Below are 19,456 nucleotides of genomic sequence, written 5' to 3'. Positions count from 1 at the left end.
TATCGTACTCAAACTTACAATACAAATATGGGCCATCACCAAAAGCAAAAAAAATATTTAGGCATCAGTATTTATTGGTATTTTTGGTAGTTCAAACAAATAAACAACTCTACGCATGAATGGCTCGGTAGCTTTTTGTGCTTTGAAACTAAATTATTCCCAATCCCAATATATTATGTTGAAACTTTTTTAATTGGATACCCTAAATTTTTATCAAATCAATAAATTATTTCAGACGCAAAGTGGTTATCTAAATAATCCGGTAAATATAAACTTGTTTCCATCTTAATCCCATAATACACGTATATCCACTCTAATGTGAACAGTGTACTCATACCTATGTATAAATGAAAACGTAGCTAAATAAAAATATAATACCTAATTTTTACTAAAAGCGATAGCAGGAGGTCCTTGAAAACTGGTACAAATGAAATGGAACGCTTATAATCTCACAGTTATTGTTAATTATTTTTTATTGTTATTGCGTTAATATTATTTCACATTACGGAACTACAAAGATATGTTCCAGCATATATATTTACACGCTTTTCTATTAAGTGAAATGATCCAGCACAAATTTTATAAGGCCATAACTTGCACGCACGCTCGTAAGTTGCATGTAGACATGAGTCTACTCGTGTGATGTTAAACGTTAGAGAATAAATTGATCCGAGCCGAGAGGCCATATCTCGGCGGACGGACGGACGTCGTAAAGTTTGCACAACACAAGCCGCACTTTTCGCGCTTCTAGACGGCGAACCCGCTAGCGACACCCTACAGCTGCCTTGGCAAAGTCAGCCGCTAAGAATTCTCTCGAACACAGGTACCAAGCCACCACGGAAATGATATCCTGCGGTTCCCCTACACTAATCCACTTTACTACAACAAAACTATCCCCAAACCGCAATCTCCTAGGAAATATAGAGCAAAATAAACCCTCCAACATTCTATTATACCATACGCAGCTCATTTTTTCAACTCCTGATATAATGTATTTTATTGCTCTGAAATAAAGTTAACAGATGACTTGGATCCGAGTGCTTGCCTGGAGTCGGGCCAAAAAGCAGGGTTGCGAATTGCTTGCGAATGACATATTATCGTCGATATCCGAGTGCACATACGTTCAACACTGCTAAACTGTGTAAAGTGCTTAGAATTTTAAAAGGTAAGATCATAAGTGGTGTGTTTCACAGGAAAAATATTTCACAATTGAGGAGCTTTCAATGTTATTCTTAATCGTGAGTGAGTCAGAGATAATCTGCTACAACTCCGAGGTTCCGTCCGCTTCACCGAAGAAGTTAAAGGTCCAGTTTTTGTTGAAATTAGTAGGTACATTTATTATTATGAGTAATTTTTCGAGTCTCAAATTACGGCAGGTAGCCCGCGGCGGCGGCCCGCGGCAATCAGGAGAGCCTCGGCCCATGTGAAGGCTCACCTCCGAACACACCGGCACCGCCCACAGTTTAACATTTTTCAACTCGCATGGGAAATAATACTAGTTCGTTGTATTGTTTATTATAGAGTACAATAATTATACCATCATTATTATTTTCGAATTATCTGAACTCGTTTCACAGTTCTATTGTTATTCTATTCACGTAATGGGAAGGGGTCAATGACATAGAAAATAACAATGCCGACAAAAATTATAAGTATTCTCGCAGACTTATTAATTATGGCGGGGAAGCTGTGCTACTTCTCATTGGAAACCATAGGAAAGAGGAAATTAAGAGCTTGTCGTTTTATGTGGATGCGTTGATGTCGATAATTAAAAGTTCCAGTGCACTTTTTGCCTCATAATAAGTAGGGTTTCACCATCATATTAAGGCTCTCTGAATGAATGAAATTAATAACTGACATTAAAAACAGTCCTCAATGAATAATTTGGGACTTTAGGTTTTACAAAGTTTTAATTTCATAAGACAAGGTCACGATTAAGTTTTAAGTTTTTTTTTTTTTCATTTATTATCATTTTACAAAGGAAGTTCTTAAACATATTACAATTAAATGCATTGGCATAAACCACTGAGGTTTGTTTGCAATGCTTGATGCGGTCAGTCTATTAAATTAGTAATCAAACAGTTGCGTTCTACAAAGAAACAAAGAAAAAACATAATAAAAGTTACAATTTTCATAGTGTTTTCAAGTGAATGAGAGAGATACGTTTTCCGAAAACAGCATGATTTATGAAAAGCGATTCCAGTTACGGACTTTGTAATAGTATTATAGTACCTACCTACCTATATGTAGGTAATATCTGCCGAAATAGTGTTGAAAAGCACTTTCCTCGGTCTGAGGGTTTGGCAACTAACGTTAGTACGAATCTAGGCGCCACTAAATGGAATTTTAATAATGCCCGCCTCAGTCGAGGCGAGGCGCATTAAGATATGAACGGTGCATGGAAGCGTGCGCCGACTCGCGTCACTTCATCATTTCCATACCCTTGGCGACATTTAGTATGAAGATTGCAGATAGTGTAGGTGCTGAATTATTCCCTGGGACATTAAGCTGAAGTCAGGTTTACCATTACAAACGTTTTGCCCTCACTTGGTAGTATCTGGAAACTGATCTTGCAGAGTTTGGAAAGTGTGAAGTAAGTTCGGTCTCAGGAAGTCAGGTTTTGCTTGAAGCTAAAGCTTTATGCAAAGTCTATAGGTAACTGTTGAATTGTTACGTAGTTGAGATATTGATTTTACTTATACATAATTTAATCTGATTTTAGTGGCTTAGGACTTAAATTGTATTTTTCCTAGGAATCCGACTCAACGATGTAAGTTAGAAAAAAGTATTATTCTGCTTGTGCACTGAAAAAAGTAGATAGGTAGTCGAATAATAGCACGAGCAAAAGGATAAAGGGTAAATTAACGTAATAAAGTTAACCTAAAGCTCGTTTTTGTGAAAGTCTTTCGGCCTGTGTGCCTACCATGAGTTTACGTTAGGTGTGCTCGCTAGCGACTGCGTAAAAAAATGACATTTAAATGTATGACATATTGTGCAGCGCCTACTTACTAGCGGCTACTTTCAAGAAATAAAATCTTCATAGAATTTTTTGACGTATTCGCTAGCGAGCTCACCTAACGTAAACTCATGGTAGGCACACTGATCGTCACTTACCATCAGGTGAGATACAGGCCAAGAGCTTCCTCGTTGTGGATAAAAAAAAAAGTAGTAAACAAAATTATTTATTTGAAACAGTTATGAATAATAATCTTATCAAAGTCCAACTTGGCACCGCACTCTCTACAATCAGCCTGTGACTAGAAAGTCAGATAAGGTGACATTTTACCGGTTGCCACCATGTTTAAGCCACCGCTTGCCTTTATTTAGATGCAGGAGAGAAAAGTTGACTTGTCGGTTTCGCCCTATTAAAAACCGGAGTGGAATCGTTTTAGGACAACTTTTGCATTACATTGTACTTGGCTATAAGAACACCGACGCCTAAAAATACAGATTAGTATAGCTTTATTATGCGCATTTCTCAAGTAGACTGGTATGAAGCTTACAATTTCAATTAAATGTTGAAACTCAGTAGCAATTTGCTATCTACAGAATTCCTTGTCAGCATCTGTATTTCGGACCCTAGATAGCTAGAATACCATCCACTTTCAGGAACGACTTAATAAACTTAATCCGAGATATTAAATTCTACAAAAACAGCAAACTTAAAAAAAGCTTTCAGTTAAAACTTAAAACTAAATAAATATTTTCATAACAACGTCAAAATTAAATGTAAGTGTTGTCATTAATTAAGGTTTGTTCTTTCTCTGCCCAATTCTGGTTCATTAACCATCCAATATAGCGGATCAGTTCCGATTTCTTTTTACCCTAAGATCAAGTGTTCGTAACATTAAGGCTTTCTATGTTACGCGTTTGGCCTGATTTCGCTACTCGCAGCCGTCAGTCAGTGTTTCCCTTTTACGTTCGGTAATAGATTAGAACTAATAAGTTCCGCCCTTCTTCACGTGTCAGTTCGCACGTGCGGAGATTGCACGTTCAAGTATGTAATCACAATTAACATATTCACCGCGATCCAGCGCTCCACCTGTGAGTGAGCAACTAACGAAGAACCCCTCTAAAACTTTGTTTTACGTTAGCACCGCACTCTCTTTGTGAATTAAAAGCGGCGCTCCTTCCGTACTAAAACGGCCCTTAATGAAACGCGATCGTCGCAAATTCGTCTAAATTTCCGCAACAATGAACAGTACGCCGGGCGTCGTTTCGCAGACTACGCGTTACTCACCCGCCCGCATAACGAGAGGTTAAATTAAATAACAACCAAACTTTGAGAATCCCCAGAGTCTGCCTCTGGAGTGCTATAGCGTGAAGCGTCGGCGCTATATTAGTTCGATTCCTATTGGAAGTTCCTGACCGCAAACTGTTCTGACGGGCTCTCCAATCTGCAACCCCAAGCAATACAAAATAATCACGAAGAAGAGACGAACCTTTGAATTGATATTGATAGCATTCACAATAGAATTGTCAAAAGATATAGCCAGGCAGCTACTAAACTGCGACGCTTCAAATAGCATTGTCATCGCTGTTCACAAAATATTACTGTTGTAATTGTGTGACGGCACGCGCAACTAATTATCAATGAAATTAATTAAGTAGGTGTGTGTACAAAGATTAAAAGTTTTCTACCGATTTTGTGAATTTCTTTCATCGCGTTAATTAATAGTTGCATTGTCTATAATAACCTATTAATCATACATAAACCGAAGGCAATTATAATTCGTTTTATCACGCGTCAACGCGGCCACTTTGCCGCTGTCTGTTTCAGCGGTTATGGACCGCTCGGAGCAGACCCCGCTTTGACTAGCTCATGTTAGATTTCGGAACATGACAATAGCGTCATACAAAAATGACGTCCATTCCGCGCCGGCGATTATTGGACCGGGAGCGCTTTGACGGACACGATTCAATCTGGTAATCGGAAATGGGCATTGTGCAACAAAGGATCTATTGTCCTCGGCCGCCGCCCGCGCCCGCGCCCCGCCGCCCGCAAATATTCATGAAATCATGATCATTCGTGATCACGGCGACACACACATGCAGATTAGTAGTACTTAGCACAACTGCTAGCCAGCTTCCAATATAACCTGTTTTAGTTAGTGTCCAAATTAATTAGAGGTTCGGTAATATGGATTAGAGACGTTAATTGATTTAATTATTATCATTAACAAACGTACACTAATACATGCGAGTAGAGTAGAGTAGAGTAGAATTAGACAGATATAAATATGTAAGTAGCATATTGATGAATTGAAGGAAATCGATTTTCTTTTCCATGAATTGTATGAGACTAAAATCTTGTTATAATTTTGGCAACATTAAAAATATAGTATTAAGAATACTGAAGAAAAGTGCAAATTACATGAAAATAGTTTATTTAAGCTTAGAAAAAGCTGTCATTAAAATTTAGAGAGAACATCTGCAGTTAAATTATTGAGTTAGTATTGTTATCGTTATACTTAGTAAAATATTAATTATATTGAAAGCATTGGCATAAAATTGAGTTTTAAATTGAAAAGGTACGTATAAAATTAAAATAAATGAATGTTCAATGCTTCGAATTAAATAAAACAGCAATATAAAGGCTTTAAATACCTCCATGGCAGGGGACAAAAGATGTAGGAGCGTTTGAAGTGGGTGGCTCGGCGAGTGGACCCAGATTTGCAAATCTCTATCGACGACAAGAGGGCACTTGACCCTCCGTCCGTCGTATCGCTCCCAACTTTCTAATCACAATCCAGATCTGAGGTATGACTCAATTCACTGTTGACTCCGTGAGATATTCTAATTTGTGCCAAAAATATAATGAGCCAGAAAATTGGGTAGAAAGTTACCTCGAAGAATAAGTAATCCCCGAAAAGATTCCACAAAAAATGCTCGTTTTGAAGCGAAAGCTAATAAATGAGATCGGCCTCGTTATCACTGACAGTAGCAGATCGGGAGGAAGAAAGATGGCTGTCCCCAGGGACCGTCTTCCATCTGAAAGAAACTTATAGGATTCTTACGGGTATGCGTGTGGAGCATTGCTGAGACAATCTTTTTATACCTGTACGTACATACATATTCATAAAAGTATATTTTTATTAATATTTAGTGTTGCGGATAATAATAAGTGTTAAGATCATAAAGTTAACATTCCTCCTCCCGAAGGAGGAATATTAACTTTATGGTTAAGATAGTCTATTACCTTCTTTACTATTTGAGATGCACTACTCGTAGGTCGTCTATGAACTATTTTTGTATTGAAATTATTTATTCAACTGAAACAATAAACCGTGCGATATTTTAGAGTCCCTTTGGGTCATACCATAAACTAGACATTACTTATTATTATTAAGCGCAAACACTAAGCCATGTAGGGAGGGACACGCTTTCCTTTGCAATTCAACCTCAAGTATAAGTTGAATAGAGTTGTGTCGAGTTTTGTGTTATTTCGTAATACGGACCTGAGAAAATGATTGAAAAAAATCACCCTTCACCTGAAAAAAGTTTTCTTAATTCTAAAGACAATTTTAACCCTAAACCAATTGTAAAAAGGTACCTACATCAGTGACTTAAGTTCAAAAAGTTTAATTTCTCCAAAGTCTCACAAATTTTAATTAGTAAATTGGTATGTTATTCTGATATATCCTGTATTAATCAGTTTCATCATGATCTAACATATTTAACTAAATAAATATTTGTTATCAAAAAATAACAACTGCAGTTAACTTCCTTAATGGTTAAATAAGTGTGTCCAATATGTTTGGTTTAATACAAGCCCGCCACAAATAATTTGTGCACACCGAAGCCGAGGCTATTCGCCTTTAATATAAAAAGGCAACGTAACTTTACATACCGTGTAGCGCTTATACTTTACATTCACATCATGTAGAGTCGGCTACCATGACGGATAACACAGGCCTGCAAAATGAGGGTCATAACTTCCTCTCTAGGATTTGATAGCTGATTCTAGGGTATTTTGGTGCGCTGATTACGAATATGTACTTAGTTTTTCTCCATCACCTCCAGATTTTTCAAAAAAAGTACAGACTGAAAATAGGAAAAAAATCACAAGTTTTTACATAAAAAAAATATATCTTTAAAGAAGTACATTACTTTTAAATGAAAAAACTACTAAAACATAATAAAAACTTGTTACTAGTCATAATTACATGTAAATTTTATTTGTGGAACCTGATCCTTTTTTCCTGGAAGCTTCGATTGTGCGATTTTTGCTTAAATTTCCGGTTTGGATAATCGCGCTTCAATAACCAGCAATAGTCCGCAATCATGCTAGTATTCCATCTGCCTTGATACCGGACTTCAAGCTCTTTCAAATCTTGATGAAATCTTTCGCCTTGTTCTTCGCTAACGGCTCCTAAATTTTTCGGGAAGTAATCAATGCGCGAATTAAGGAAATGAAGTTTAATGCTCATACTACAACCCGTTACACCAAAAGTTGTAATCATTTTGGCCACTATTTCTTTACAGTCGGAGCATAGGCATATCTATAGCATAGGCGAAATGATTTTGAAGCAATTTTTCTGTCCTTTTGACCACTTGCGAAGTTCTAATAAACAAGTCGTATACATTTTATGAGGAGTCCAAGTTTTGTCTTGGTTACTTAAAACGTATCCAAAATAACTTTCGTAAATATTTTTTACAAAGTCTGTAATGCTGTTTCGTTGTTTTATCACCATAAATTTCCCGCAAATATTACAAAAACTATTCAGAGAATTTAAACAATGACATTTTAAAGTTTATGTTGCAAGATCCGCAGTTCAACTGTTAATTTTATAAATCAGTGCGGGTACTTATACAAAAACCCTTTGGTTTATCTTTATTACACCCTTTTCTAATAATATTTGCAACAATTAAGTAATATTACCCAATCATTATGTATGAATGAGCTCATTACTAAATTAAGCCAAAATACCCCTTTTTTGACATATTTCATGCGAATTACTAATACTCATTATGTAGTAATTAACAAATTACTGATTTGCATTAACTTATATGTCCCCTTACACTAATTAAATACAAAAAAATAAAACTAAAGTAATTTAATGATGTTTTATAAATTTTAAAATGTAGGCGCTCAGACATTTGTGAGCTAAATCTTAAATATTCAATATAAAAAAATCCTGACGTGATGGATTTTTTTATTATTTTTCTCGTAATCAGCACATCAGAAACTATAGAAAACGTTACTCAGATTTCAAAGAGGAAAACCATTGCAGACCTGTGTAATGTTCATAACATTGGAGTTGTCGACAAGCTTGCCGCCCTCAAATCAGGTCGACCGTAACACCGTTACTGAGCATTAAGTCCAAAGCAGGTTTAAAACAATGCAAAGAACGATATTAGTTTATTGCCAAGGTGAGTAGAGTCGCGGTTGGATGCAAGGCGGCGCGCGCGCAGGCCGTTCAACCCGCGCGGCCTCGGCTGTGCTCGCTACAACGGACCCTAATAGTATTACTCATCAAACATATTAATGGACCGCCAGAAAACTTGGACAGGCCCTTCAGAAAAAACTTGACAGATGAATTTTAGATGAGGTGTTCTGTTAAAAAATGACACCCGTTTTTTAAAGCTCTACATTTCTTATTGGAATGTATGAAATCAATTGTTAAGCAAATAAGTTTTAGTAATTTTTTGATGGCTATTGAAAACCTTTTAGACCATACCCCAGAATAAATACTAGCATTGACCATACCTACTTATAACCGAAGTCGATTTCATAACTGATTTTGACATAAATAAACCAAGTTCAACTGTTCTGTAACTTGTTACATCTTTTATTTGGATGCTACTAAGATACAGGATAAAAATAAGTGGAAGCTGTCATCACGCTTCGCTTAACACATAAATTACATTCTACCCGTTATCAAAACAAATCAAGACAAACCACAGAAGAATTTACTGACAGGCACTTACATATAAACTGCAGGTGAGATCTCAGTAGCGTTTCACTGAAGAGAAATCCATGCGGGATTTGTGTACATCGTCAATTAACAAAATAATTCGCACTTAAGTCGTACTTGACAACATAACCAACCGGTATTTACTTAAACCACTTCACGTCACTAAGTTCACATTTTTTATCAGCAATAAATTGGGAATAAGTAGGTTTTTATATCAACACCGGACGCCGAAGACAACAAGTGTTATAAACAATGGGGTAGTTTCGCGAGCGCAACTTGCGTGCAGGGGCGGCGTGGCACCTGTCACCGCGGCGAACACGTCCTTACTGCCGGCGAGGCACAGCCGGCGGGCCGGCGGCAGCCGCCGGTCCCACGTCCACAACACCACTTACCAGTAACAACACACACACACGGCTCTCGCTGTTACATCATATCCAATGCCGCTACTCAACAAGCTCCAAAGTAAGCCCAGTACTCACTCGGCGATGAAAAGCAAAGCTTTCGTTAGAGCGACATTAAATGTGGTTTAAAGCATTCTGTGCTCTGCGTGGGAGAGAAAAAGCTCGCTTCGGCTGTGTTCACTGCCGCTTGATACAGTGGCGCTGTCTATTGAGGATCAGGAGAACTTATTCAACGCCCTCTGTTTGACTTAGTTTGAATTGAATTGTATACAGATAAACTACGGCACCTGTGCTACGAGCTACGAAATAGTGTAGCACAACACTGAAAGATAGCGCTTCACGCTTAAGAAAGAATTAATTCGTTCTACTTTGTTATCCTGTTAAACTTGCTTTTGTAGGTATTTAACGACTCTATCATAAGAAAAATAATTTTAATTAACTTAATTATCACACAAATATAAACCTTTTTTTTACGGGGACAAAATGCGTTGAATCGCTACCAACTATGTAGAGTATTAATGTAGGTATAGTCACTAAAATAATTACAATTACGAGTTGTTTTAATCTAGTTAAGGAAATTAAACTATGCAAATAGATGAGTCAACTTCTAATTTATTTAATAGGACTTTGTAGTATAACGTCTTTCATTCCCAAGTATGAGTCATGTAGAGCGTTGTAACGTCTCTATAGGTATTTGTATTCAATCAGCACTCCCTGAAGCTCATCGCCTACCACAAACTGAGTCACTGGGAACCTTTAACATGGTAAGTGTTTACTCACGGTTATCATTCGTCCAAAGGTATTGTGAGGTCATCGTTTCATAACCATTCATCGGGAGAGCCAGTAAAATAATAAGGATCAAAGTGTTGTTGATGATGAAACTGAAATATACCTATGTAACGGAAAGTCCATGGTTACTTACTGAATAATTTGAAAATACAGAATAAACGGCATTTTGAAAGTGTTAACACGTTTAGGTGGGACATCGACAAAAAAATGAAACTCACACTGGAGCCTGGAAAGTACACTTTAAAAAAATATAAACTGCCTAACTGATAAAGAAAATTGCAACGAAACTTTCTCAATAAAATTGTTGGTATGCAATATCACTCTAATAAAAATCGACCTACATGTCGGTAAGTAGATATACTTAACTTTGCGTATCATTTCGCATAATTACCTTATCACGTTCCTCAGGCATAAGGAAAACGACTAAGAAAAGGAATTTCCGAAGGAAGCAATTATCGTTTAAAACACTGGTGGATTGGAGCACCTTATTTCTATGCAAATATTTCGAACGTTTTCAAATTATCGACCATTTTTCTTATAAATGTAAGGCAAAATAACACCATCTGTGGCAACTTTGATTACCGCTTTCATTAATAAACATATTATGAGTACCTATTTATGTAACGTCCAAAGGTGTAACGTAAACGAAAGCTTAAGAACAATACGTTACACATCCTTTCTGGTCCAGAAACTGCGTCCGGCCTAGATGTGCGTGTTCGGACTAATAGTGAAAGTCAGCCATTGTAGTCGCATGGCTCTTAATAGGCTACGCAATGTGTGCTACAACACTAAAGTACGGTCATTTCGTAAAATTGACGAGACAATAAAGGCTAAAGATAAGGCTGAGCTGTGTAAGAGCAGTAGCATAACCTACACACATCAGCTGTACGTACATGTTTGTAGAATGTAGAGTTAACTGCAAAACGTGTTCCTTGTAAAATTGCACTTGTTTACCTGTAACAAAAATCAAACAAACCAGTGAATGTAATACTTCTTATTTATAAAATTCTGATTGTTTTATAAAAAGAGCTCCAGCTCGTGCAAATTCAATGTTTTGATACCAATCAATTTAGCGTTTTTACGTTATTTCTGACAGGGCGTTGAAACTAATATAGACCACTCAGTCATGCTCAAATAAGTACGTTAGAGATACAAACTCCAGGAAGTAGTTAATTAATGTCTGTACCTACATGTGCGTCACTTATTATATCTCTAATTGCTTTTGTCATGGATACTTAATGTAAGCGTGGTTAAAATCTGCCTAATTTTTGGTGTAAGAGGCTTCTTTGTCGTTGATTAGTTACGAGTTAGGTGACACTTAAAATCCTTCTGTGGATATAGCGATAAGTGTGACATTTATTAAAAGATCCACATTGTAAGCAGCCTGAAAATAAAGTTGGAGGCAAAATCAAAAATGAGTTTCACATAAGTCGTCAAATCCACTGAAAAAGAGCCAAATCAGACTCAGGCACCCTGGTCTACCTGTATGATTATACCCACAAGAGTGAGTTTACATTAACAGTAGCTTAATGATTCAGCAATGAAAAGTGGTGATTTGTTTCATACCAACATATTTGTTGCCTCCAACCAAGGCTATGCGAATTCATTATTTTCTCGTATGAAAACATCTCATTGTACAAGAGTATTGAATTAATAAGTCTAGTGTTTATTATTTAACTATGGTGTTACAGTGGTTCTTACATTGTTTAGTTATACTCACGTTGTGTAACGGTATCCACATGCAACTGGAGAGGCTAATCAGCTGGAACCGAAGGCGTTCCCATGCTGAAACTGTATATTTGTTGTCGAGGCTGATTGACGATCGCTTCTCATATTAATTATCTATTCACTTCATTGTAGTTATGCACGTTCGAGATTGTAAGATAATCCGTCTGTAATATGATTTTATATCGCTATTTGAGGACAAACTTTTTGTTATGGATAACTTATATGCAACTGAGATTATTTCAGAGTGAAAGTCAAAGTAAGTACCTACCTAGGTATTTATTTTTCATGTGGTTTATACAAGGGGTTTCTGGTAAATATAGTCTCAACATGGAATCTACGTATTTAACTTAAGTGTAAATCAAATCTATAAATCAAAAGTATAACTTTATAGACTTTCATACTTGTTAAGAATATACCTGCATGATTCATAACTTTATTTTTTATTGATTGAGTACGTATGTCTACTTTCGCATCATAACATTGTCGACATGGTCGTAACTTTACATTAGATCATGAAAATACATAAATAGTTTATTTGTTAAAAGCAGACACGCGATGTCACTCGAAACGTTAATTTCACACGTTTTCGAAGTTCTTCACTTTGAGAATAGACTGTAAAAACTCTTTATAGTATCGGTGTTGCCCTCTTTCACACGGAACAGTTAGTATCCGCCGTACAGCACCTGTAATGGAAAACTCTTGTCATGTCGTACAATGCAAAATACTTATCCACTTACAGTTCAAAATGTAAAACGCAATAACAACTAACGAACCACATGACATCATTATTTCAAAAATAAATAATGAAGCTAATTCTTCAAGTTGTTTTAATTCTGTAAAAAAAACGTTGTTAGCTTTAGTCCGTTGGCTAACTGACACATAACTTATGATTGATGTGTGTTAGCAATACTAATAATGTCCTTATTACCACATTATGAGGTTGTAAAAGTATTATTGACGAAAATGATAATGTTACACCAAAATCTAATTGATTCAAAACTTCAAAGTAGCCGGTAATTTTTTGCTACTTTAAATAAGAATCTAATAAGGCAAATAATATGTGGGTGTTCTTTAATGTCAAATGGGCGATATTTGTATATTCTCAACAGGTGTAATATATTATTTATTTGTCTGCTCTAAATATAATTAAAAGTAACACAAAAAATCTTGACAAAACAACATTCTATATACAACTAACGCAATCATATTTAAATGGTTATCTTCAACGCCCCAATTTAGTTTACGATTGGCAGTTTGTTTAAAACTAGTCGAGTTTAAAGTGCAGACAAAAAGAGCAGTAGATAATAAACAGTCGATAAGTATATTTGGCGCCTCAGCCAACGCGACCCGGATCAAGAGCTATGATATCATTCATAGATCTGAGATTAAGTTTCAAAGCAACCGTGGGACTGCCTTTTCTTGCTTGGATTTACTGAAATGGCTATGCTTTTGTATGAAACTCGTTCACATAAAGCCGTTTTTAGCTAAGACGAATTCATTTGCATAGAAATTGCCGATTTTAATTAAATCGACGGCAATAAAATTACTTGTAGAGTCTTTAATAATTATGATAAAACACTTTGTAAATCAGAACTACCGCAACGGTACCGTTCGTAATGATTGCCCAAAAATTCTTATAACAAAGGTTTTGGAATATGATGTGACTGTTGCGAGCGTTGAACTCTTTTCAGTGCAGAATGACTTGCAAAGTTAGTTAAATGAAATTAAGTTGGCATTTTATGGAAGACAGGTATCAGCGGCGTCATGATTGCGAATGAATTACGAGTTTAATTTGCTTTTTAGTAAAAGAAATTATATTTCTTGATCGAACAGTTATCAATAACAGCACTTATGATAAATTCTCCGAAATTAAACTTTGGTTTCACGAAGATTTCTGTTGCCATCGTCGATTTAAAATATGACTTTTAACCTTTAACTACTGACGTGGGGGCCTCTCAGGCCCTGAAAAAGTCAAATTGTTGAATTTCTCCTCTCCCACGTGAACGACACACGCGAATCTTTTAGTACCTTCGAGTTTCATTGCGCCGAGGCTGTCAACAACTGTGCACGTGATTGCACGCGCAATTTCAGTGGGTAAATTAATTTTAAAGTTTCTTGTGGGCCTCTCAGGCCCCCACCTCAGTAATGGCGTAACTTTTTTTGTCTATAGTTTTCATTTAGTTGTCGTCTTTTCTTGAAATAATTTGAAAAAATCTATAATATGGAGCCCATAGTACCTCGTCCGAGAGAAAGCGGTATCTCGGAAGTAAAAATAACCAGCATTTAACGAAAAATAGAAGAACAGTAGTTTTTGGCACGTATGTTAGGAAATGATATGCCTGTACCTGTCTATCAAGATTTAAACGATAAAACCAAGTCCCATACATGTCTTTTGAGGATTCAAATGAAATCTACATTTTAAAAACATGTATGGCTTCCTTCACTGAGCAAAGCAAGTTTATCCAGTCTGTGTTTAATTCGCACTATTTGGTGTGTGCAATTCTTTTCCCCCTTTTTCATATTAGGATTACTGATATATCATTAGCTAAAAAGACTATTGAAAATTAAGATTCTAAGTTGATTTGTTAAATATATGAATATTTTTCATGTTAACTTTGTGAATCATGATTTCATGAGATTTTTGCCTAAAAATGCTACATGTTTTCTAAATATTGAAATACGTATTGTTTCAAAACGGTATTTACTTATTAACAAATAATTTACATAAAAATCGTTTTATTGTATTTAAATATAACCACTATTAATAATTATTAAACATGAAACCCTAAAAAGATTATATATTTTTAAATATAAGCACACATATGTACGGGCCTCTCAGGCCCCCACGTCAGTGTTTACGTGAAATTAAATCCACCTCAGTAGCTAAAGGTTAAATTAGAAGCTATTAATGTAGACAGTTTCGTAGAAAGTACGTATAAGGTACATCCTACGCTCCCACTCAGGTTAGTCATTGTATCCTATTCCCTATGCTTATAGAGGTAATTTTGTCTAAAGGTCACACAACAATGTGCAGCCTTGAGCCGCGCCTCGTCTGTCTACGGTACAGTACACATCATGACTGGTTGTACCTTACGACTTCGTGAGTAGTTACAATGCTTACATACACATAAAACTGACACAAACATAATCAAGAACTGCACCAAGAATTTATCACAATTGACACGGCGGAACATTGACCTTTCTTCAATTAGGCGTCAAATTAAGTACACGCATTGTTTCACAGCAGGTAATTAAGCATTTTTCTTTTGGTTTGTCTTGTTTTTTCGCAAGGATGAGCTCGACTGCTTTTTCAAAGACAATGACATTGAAGAAGGCCATTGGAGGGCGACAGCATTAGCCAATTTTGAGAGCGCTAAAAATATACAAAGTTTGGCCATTTCGATAAGAGAAAACGTTATCTACTTACTTAATTTGTATATTTGATTTGATATTTGTCATCTTAATTGTTTCAATAGATGTTCAAACTAGGACACTTCAAGCTAAACTTATAGCAGCTTATGTAGTAGTTATAGTTGCGATTTTGCAACAAAAGTTTATGGCCTGATGACTGACCGATAAAATTGACCATTCAATTTAAAGTTCCCAAAAAGTTGCTACACTTAACAAAACTGATTACACAGTTTCATTGCTTGTACAATCTCTGTAATTATTAGGTAAATACGAGTATTTCTTGAGACATTTATAAATGACTCCATTATAAAGGTGAACGAAATTAAGCTTTTTCCCATCGCAATATATTTGCAGAAATGCCACACAATTATAAGTTCAGTAGTTTATGTCATGGACAGCATGGTGTACCAATGTTTAAATACCAATTCGATTAACTGCAATAACTTTTTTTAATACAATCTAGATATTTTAACTACTGCTATTTTTCATTACAACAATTTTAATGATGTCATAATAATAATACATAGAGATCTAACTTAGATGAAAGAAAATGAACTGATTCTTAAAAAAACTTTCTTTCCATAGGAAAATTATCCCTACCTATAACAAAAGAAGACAAAAATGAAACATAGGTATCTTAAATCGAATGATTCATAATAGTATGTTCATAACTTAACAACATGTTAACTTTATGAAAAAAAAAACAACTGACAAATGTAATGTATTTTAACTGACTTTCTTACACTGCTTCATCGCTCTACTGAATTACTTATTCAGGATGTAGCTTTTGGAAATTCACAAGAGCGTAGCCGCAACCAAAGAGCTTTGACGAACTATGTCTGATTTATTACTACTTATGTAAAAAATAATAATGAGCGCATGTTAAAGGGCGTGCCAATTCGTAGAACTTTTACCGGGAGATGTTTACTCGATGGCCTTTGTCTAGTCTCCATCTCAGCGAGACGACTGTGGGTGTTCGAGTGTTCTTATGAGTCGACACCATACTTTTCATGTCTTCAATGTTTGCAGAAAGCTCGAGTAACATAAAGAACTCTTTGAAGTAACACTTTGTGCGTGTCATTATAGTGTTAATGCCGTTCTAAAAATATAGCCAGACAACGCACACTTGGAACTCTTTTGGATTTAGTTCTCATGATACCTCAAGCAAGTTCTATTTTTTCTTAAGAATGGAGGAGAACCCGAAATATCCTCTACAATTACTTTGTTACAAAAATTAAGGTTTTTTTTTGTGTGATCATTTTCGAAATTATTACCTATCGACATTCGTGCTCTTCAGCACAAAATTGAATTGAAAATGAAGCAAATTTTTAACGGACTTCAAATCTTTTTTCTCCTGACAACACACAAACAGGCAATTAATTGTGTTTTGTTTATAAGGCACGTGGCCTAAAATATACAATCAGAAACTAGCATGCACATTGGGGCGCATATGCTTGTTCACGAACACCGGCTTCCGAGCAACGCACCCGCCCGGAACCAAAACAACCGACTGTGAATTAAAACAAAGCAGGGGTCTACGCTATAGAATGTCGCTCAGAACGTTGCCCCGATAGGTGTAAGAAATACCGCTATTGAATGCTAACGCGTATTGTAAACTACCTTCAAGCCGTTGGCTGATGCTGGAAAAGTACTTAGATAACTTATTTTTTTAACATACGAGTACGTATACATTTATTTGAAATGTCTATAAAAAGTTTGAGTTGTTTCAAGTTTAAATGACTCTTGTACGAAAAACGTAATGTATATAACCAACTAACAACCATGTTATTACAAAGCTAAGTCTATTAATTTTGTTAACTTTGTAAGTGCAGAAATATCAAGAACTTAGGTATAAAAGTTTACACGTATTTTGGAAAATAACTAAATAAGCATAGTCAGAAGTTGTTAGCGAAAATTTTACTAGGCATATTTTTGCTTTTAATTTGCCTATATTTATCGGGTTTAAATGCGTAACAACGGTTAAAAGGCCCAAAGAAAACAAATTGTTATGAACGCCCACACGGGCCGATCGTGGCACGAAACCACAACATAATACAGGGTGATAAAATCTAATCGTCACGACTTCGTTACGCTTATACGGCAATACTGTCTCTTATATAATTATGTATGTGTAACACATGACACAATTTCCCAGCCTTTCATTTTCTTAATCTAAATAATTCTCAAGATTAGAAATGATCATATTAAAATGTATTTTATAACAGACGGATGTAATGAGCTTTTTAGGCTTTAAAGGCATTAATGAAAAAGTAAAAAGCTCTTTATATAAAAGCCCTTTCTATAAAATACAACGTCCACATTGTTAACCACCGCGTTAATAATACAATTAAAGCACTAATTACTTAGGTAATAATTTTTTGCAAAAATTTTCTGCTTCGCTTCAAACAAATATTATTAAACTTAACCTAAATGTAGAGCTGTGCCAAATGAATAAATACAAAATTATTGGTGCAGAAAGCGTTTTTAACTAGAGTTTTCATTAGAATGTATAAGAATATAATAAGGAAGCGGTCTGTATAGAAGCTTACTAGCCGCCATTGGAATTCTACGCATGACGCGTGCGCGCGTGCGCAGTCCTCCAGACATGCCCGGGCGCAGGAAACACGCGCCGCTAGCCGAGCCAGCCCCAAGCTCACCTTTGCTTGACAAATATTACGATCCAATAATATTTTTACCAACATGGCGACAATTCTGCTAACCTAAAACACTTTTCCTGAAGCTTTAACCTTTTAGGTTTCAGTCTCTTCAGTCAAGATATTTGAAAATGTGCTGACAAATTTTATCTATTAGNATCTTTAAGTGACCATTTACGCAGTTACGGCCGCGTGAATTTCAGAATTCCGCATGAAGATACTCATTCAGGAAGCCTATTTTACTCAGGTAATGTAGCTTTCTACTGGTAAAAGATTTTTAAAATCGGTTCAGTAGTTCCAAACAGTACTTCCTACAAACAAACTAACCTACAGTTCGTAACTTTACCTATTTTATTACCTACTAAATATTAGTTTAGATTCAAATCGTACTTAAACAGTACTAAATATTTTTTTATTTAATAAAGTACCTAATTATCGTATGAAAATAAAAATTATTAATTCATTATTAACAAGACGGTTTATAAGTTCTTAGAAATGGCAGTAGACTATAAGGTCAAGCCAGCCTTGCACACTCCGCATCAAAGTGCGGGCGTGGGTGAGCTCTCCCACTCTCCAAAGACCTTCGTTTGAGATATTTAAATCACAAAACAATAAATCAATACACGCAATTTCAGCGCTAACACAACAAATCCTAGACAATTCAAGAGTGAGTTTCTGAAAAGCAGGCCCCTGAGACTAACTAGCTCATTACTTTTTATGTTATACAACTTGAATTAGTTAAAAAGTAATAAGACCAGTTCATGAAAAATGTATTTTCTCAAGTGAATATTACATCTAGTTTAGCTACACATATTTACTCAAGCGTGTCTATTATCTAATAACTAATTTATGTAAAAAAAAATATTGTATGAGGAGCCAATTTCTTGCAGAGATTTCATATTAACTTTTACAAAAATCGTAATTCGTCTGCAACTATTATTATTGGTCTTACTGAAGCACGTTATGTAAGCGTTGATTTACAAATTGCACTAATGAAAAGGCAAATGGCCGTTGCGGCATGCAAGCGAGGAATCTGTTAAAAAATTATGCGCCCTATTACTGCTATTACTACTCGTTTAGGGTTACCATCTATGAAAGTTACACCCTCTCAAAAATATTCATATTTCAGAAAAAACATGCTGTTTCAGTCACCACTATAAGTTGCGTGTACTCTTTACTCAAGCGTATCAATGAAAATCAAGTGTGTACTTTTCAGCAAGGCAAAAAGGCCGTCAATGTAGGTACGTGGAGTCCAGACAATTTTGGATGAATGGTAACCCTATACTGGACAACGAGCCCTCTCATTGAGTTCGTTAGCGACGAGAGGCTGTTAACTGGGGACGCCACAACTGATGATTATAAACGTGAGATAGATATTAGTTTACACAAGCCCTGCCCGGCCATGCTAATTGAAGAGATGACAGAGTGGAAAGTACTTGGAATCGGTATGTGTGAGAACACTTATGAAGCCACGAGACGCTCAGTACGAGTACGTGCCATACACAACTATTGCTATGAACAATTTCATAATTATAATAATTTTAGAGATTTCTTC

At 35.8% G+C, this 19,456-nt stretch overlaps 1 protein-coding gene across 4 annotated transcripts in view; it reads right to left on the bottom strand.

Annotated features, from left to right (window-relative positions):
* Positions 1-11,039, bottom strand: part of LOC114349761 (band 4.1-like protein 4) — a 50,107-nt gene extending 39,068 nt beyond the window's left edge. For 3 of the 4 annotated variants that reach the window (XM_028300250.1, XM_028300252.1, XM_028300253.1), the window contains exon 1: positions 8,932-9,234. The gene's annotated coding sequence lies outside the window, so the exon portion shown is untranslated. Of the gene's footprint in view, positions 1-8,931; positions 9,235-11,001 lie in introns of those variants that run through there. The other variant, XM_028300251.1, reaches the window with a different exon arrangement.
* Between the last annotated feature and the right edge of the window lie 8,417 nt (positions 11,040-19,456).

Source organism: Ostrinia furnacalis, unplaced genomic scaffold (assembly GCF_004193835.3).
Source record: "Ostrinia furnacalis isolate ACB-3 unplaced genomic scaffold, ASM419383v2 OfSCF0710, whole genome shotgun sequence".
Lineage (NCBI taxonomy): Eukaryota > Metazoa > Arthropoda > Insecta > Lepidoptera > Crambidae > Ostrinia > Ostrinia furnacalis.
The sequence above is the reverse complement of the archived record's forward strand: the minus strand, read 5'-3'. Positions and strand labels throughout refer to the sequence as shown.